Raw genomic sequence first — 5,056 nt, forward strand, 5'->3', positions numbered from 1 at the left:
TTGAACTTGGCCCTGCATAGGGCTTCAATCACATGCTCGTTGTTGTGCAGCTTGGTGCAGATGGACACAATGACTTGGCCAATGTGGACCGTGGCCAGTGTGGACCCTGGCCAATGTGGACCCTAGCCACTATGTCCTGGGGCTTCCAAAGTTCTGGAGCCTAGATTGGCGATAGCATCCAATATGAAATGTCCACTGGAAAGGGCCATCTCCATGGTCCCTTAGGGCAACCTATACAAGGAACAGGCTGCATACACTACCAAGGAGGCTGCTGATTGCAACCACTGCACACCGGACTCCCATGGGGAAAAGGACATGGTCGGCTTAATTGGCTGTAGACAGAGTTTCTGTCTTAATGGTTCAGTTCTCCTCTGCCATTACTTTAGCAATCTCCATTGGCATTTAAGAACATGAGTTACTTTTAATCCTTTTTTTGTCCTGTGCAGGAAGTCAGATTATACATTTCATAACTGGGCAAGAAACATGAGGCATCAAGGCAACAGTGCAGTGTCCACAGGGAGAATAAGAGATTGAGAGCTGGAGTTTGGCCTAAACCTTACAAGTGTATAAAGAACCTGTGTTTCTCTACAATAACAAAACACCAAAGGCTGCAAGAGTGGTTGTATATACAGAACAGGAAATATTGTGTCACTTGCAAACAGGTTCCTGGTTCCTGATCAAATAGGGAGACAAGAAAGAGGGAGGGACACTGGGAGAGGGGTGGAAAGCATGCTGTGTGCACAAAAGGAGGGCCAGATGGGGAGAAGGGTCTTCTCCCAGCACAAATCTACAGGCATGGGCAAGCATGGGTGAGGCTGAAGGCTTGTATGGTGCTGGCTGTGCATTGGGGAGCGGGGGATGCTGAGAGCTGAGTGTCTGCCAGGAAGTGTCCTGGCTCCCTGCTGCCTTGGTCTTGGGTCTTCAGCATGGAGAGGAGTTCAGGGCTGGGGACCAGGGCCTGCTGCGCCAACTGGCCAGAGAGATGTGAAATTTAGACTTCTAAAGAAAAGGCTTTTCTATTTTATTAAGTAAGATTTTGACAATGTTTACATTTCTACCAAATTTGCTTTTTCTTATGTATGTGTGTACATGACTCTTATTTTGTGAACATTTCTCAGAAATTCACAACTCTGAACTTTTGATACTAATGTGTTACATCTAAAACATGAAAGAAAATGTTATGACCGCTATCTTCAATTTCTTTCAAATCATTTCCCGCCTCTCAGTATATATGTAGCTCTCAAATGTATTCAAAATACATTTGAACAAGGAGAAGATGGAAGTTCTGAGTTTTGATCCTCTTTGGCCCTCATTTCTACTTATGTACATATTTTTATAAAATTTAATAATTTAAAAAGTTTATGAACCCAGGCTGCAAGAGGCTTGAAAGTTGCCAAGCTGCCTAACAAGCAAGAAGCTGAACAAACTGACAATCAACATCTCTTCTTAGATCCTTAAGAGAAGTGAGGACACAGAGCAAACCACTGACTAAAGAACTGGACAGACAGGCAAATACAGAGAACCATAGCTGACCAGCAAAGAAACAGCCCCATAACCAATGCCAGGTAGGGAAACACAACTGTAATTGACAAGTTGCTGGAGGCTCAGAGTGAACTACACCAAGAGTTAAAAAATTTAGAGGGATCCAGTAATTGGGAGCCCACCACTCCTTTGGAGTTCCAGCTAGATTCTCACAGTGAATATCTGAGGCAAATCCCCCCTAATGCTTCCAGCACAAGGAAGGGAAAAGGAACTATTTGAAATACATCAGGGCATTTTATACTTCTTAAAGAAGTCAGCCTTCAGGAGAAACTAATTAATCGTATTTTAACCAGATGAGGTTTTATCAGAGCCTAACTGATCTGGGGGAAGAGAAATATCCAACACCAGCTGGCTAGCCTTCCACATGGAGGAAAGGAAATACCTAATTCCAGCCTGCTGTAGTCATCCTGTCTCACCTAAGGAAGGAAAAAACTGACTAGCATATGTGAAACTCACAGTACAGAGGCATGGCCTCACTAAAAGACTGAGACTTAATCACAGGATTACAGAAGGATTCCCATCCCCTAATACCACACCATCACATTACGAAAGGCCTATTTACAGCAGTTGCTTTTCCCCAGTACATTGTGTCCGGCTATCAAGAAAAAATTACAAGGCATACCAAAAGACAAAATACACAATCCGAGGAGACAGGGCAAGCATCAGAACCTGACATGGCAGGGATATTAGAATTATCAGACCGAGAATTTAAAACAACCTTGATTAATAGGCTAAAGGCTGTAATGGATGAATTAGACAAGATGTAAACAGAGAGATGGAAATCCTGAGAAAGAACCATAAAGCAATGCTAGAGCTCAAAAACACCATAAAGCTGTAACAGAAACGAAGACCAATTGTTGGGCATGTTAGCAGAGTGAACACAGTGGAGGAAAGTATCTGTGGTGTTAGTATTACTCAATAGAAATTTCCAAAAACCTCCCAAACTGAAAAGCAAACAGAAAAAATATTCAAAAGACATAGAATATCCAAGAACAGTGGGACAACTACAAAAATAAAACATACACATAATGGGAATACCAGAAGAAAGAGAGAAATGAACAAAAGAAATACTTGAAACGGTAATGACTGAGAATTTCCCCAAATTAATGTCAGATATCAAACCACAGATCCAGGAAGCCCAAAGAACACCATACAGGATAAACATCACAACAGTTTTACCTAGGCATATCATTTTCAAAACGTAGAAAAACAAAGATAAGGAAAAAATCCTGAAAGAATACAGAGGTTAAAAAAACCCTCAAAACCCTATCTATCTATAGAGAAACAAAGACAAGACTTACATCCCAGGGCTGGCCCAGGGGAGCAGTGGTTAATTTCGCATATTCCATGTCAGTGGCCCAGTGTTCGCTGGTTCGGATCCTGGGTGCTGACCTACACACCGCTTGTCAAGCCATGCAGTAGCAAGCATCCCATATATAAAGTAAAGGAAGAAGGGCATGGATGTTAGCTAAGGGCCAGTCTTCCTCAGCAAAAAGAAGAGGATTGGTGGCAGATGTTAGCTCAGGGCTAATCTTCCTGGAGAAAAAAAAAAAAAAGAATTACATCCCACTTCTCCTTAGAAAAAAAACGCAAGGAAGACAGTGGAGAAACATATTTAAACTGTAGAGAGGAAAAAAAAAAATACCCACCAGTGTAGAATTGTTTTGTATCTTGTGAAATTATCCTTCAAAAATGAAGGAAAAATAAATACTTGTCAGACAAACAAAAAGTGAGGGAATTTGTTGCAAGTAGACTTATCTTTCAAGACATGATAAAAAAAACTTCAAAACAAAGGAAAATAGGTCAGGATTTGTATCAAAGAATATAGGTCAGATGTAGATATACATAAAGAAAGGAAGAGAGCATTGGAGAATGGATAAATGAAGGTAAAACAAAAACTTTTATTTTTTTATTGGTACTTGATTTAATAGATAAGAGTTTGTTCAAAATAATAGCAACAATGTATTAAACTATGCATGAATATATATATATATTTAAATATGCCTATGTATGCATATACATAAATGAAATGAATGACATCAATGATACAAAAGATGAGAAGGAGGAATTAGAATTATTTTGTTAATTGTAGCAATGTTTCAAGATACAAGGTTAACAGACAAAAGTTAATTTCTTATATACAAACAATGAATGAGTGGAATTAGAAATTAAAAACACAATAGCATTTACTTAGAACTAAAAGGAGAGATATTCCATGTTCCATGGAAAGGAAGACTCGCTGTGAAAAAGTCATTTCTTTCCAACTTGATCTATCAAAATCTTAGCAAGCTGTTTTATGGATACTGACAAACAGATTCTAAAGTTTATATGGAGAGGCAAAAGACCCAGAATGGATACATAATAATAAAAGAGAAGAACAAAGTTGGAGAATTGTTGCTACCTGATTTCAACTTACTCTAAAGCTACTACAGTAATCAGGACGGTGTGATATTAGTGAAAGAATGGACACATAGATCAATGGAACAAAATAGAGAGCCCAGAAATAGACTCCCATAAATATAGTCAACTGATATTTGACAAAAGAGCCAAGGCAACACAATAGAGCTAAGACAGTCTCTTCAACAAATGGTGCTGGAACAACTGGACACCACATGCAAAAAGAGTATATCTAGACACAGACTTTACACTCTTTGTGAAAATTTACTCAAAATGGATCACAGTCCTAAATGTAAAATGCAAAATTATAAAGCTAAAAGATAACATAGGAGAAAACCTATATAACCTTGGCTATAGACATGCCTTTCTAGATACAACACCAAGCACTTGGTCTGTAAAAGAAATAATAGATGAGCTAGACGTTATTAAAATGAAAATCTTCTCTGTGACAGACAATATCAAGTGAATTAGAAGGCAAGCCATAAACTAGGAGAAAATATCTGCAAAAGACATCTGTTAAAGGACTATTATCCAGAATATACAAAGAACTCTTGAAGCAAAAATAAGAAAATAAACACTCTGATTAAAAATGGGCCAAGGGCTGGCCTGGTGGCACAGTGCTTAAGTTGGTACGTGCCGCTTTGGAGGCCTGGGGTTTGCCTGTTTGATCCCATGTGCGGACCTACGCACCACTTGTCAAGCCATGCTGTGGCAGGCATCCCACATATAGAGGAAGATGGGCACAGATGTTAGCTCAGGGCCAGTCTTCCTCAGCAAAAACAGGAGGATTGGTGGCAGATGTTATCTCAGGGCTAATCTTCCTAAAAAAATAAAAATGGGTCAAAGACCTCAACTGACACCTCATTAAACATATTCAGATGGCGAATAAGCATACAAAAAGTTGCTTAACATCATATGTCATAAAGGAAATGCAAATTAAAACAATAATGAGATACCACTACACACCTATTAGAATGGCCAAAATCCAGACCACTGACAAGACCCAATGCTGGCAAGAATGTAGAGCAATAGGACTTCTCATTCATTGCTGGTGAGAATGCAATGATAGTTGGCAGTTTCTTACAAAACTAAACATACCCTTACCATACGATTCAGC

General features: G+C 39.3%; 1 non-coding gene across 1 annotated transcript; it reads right to left on the reverse strand.

Moving 5' to 3' along the window:
* Nucleotides 1-203: 203 nt before the first annotated feature.
* Nucleotides 204-338, reverse strand: LOC139078808 (small nucleolar RNA SNORA70). The gene has a single exon (XR_011531921.1). It is a non-coding gene; the product is annotated as a small nucleolar RNA SNORA70 (small nucleolar RNA).
* Between the last annotated feature and the right edge of the window lie 4,718 nt (nucleotides 339-5,056).

Source organism: Equus przewalskii, chromosome 22 (assembly GCF_037783145.1).
Source record: "Equus przewalskii isolate Varuska chromosome 22, EquPr2, whole genome shotgun sequence".
Classification (NCBI taxonomy): Eukaryota; Metazoa; Chordata; class Mammalia; order Perissodactyla; family Equidae; genus Equus; species Equus przewalskii.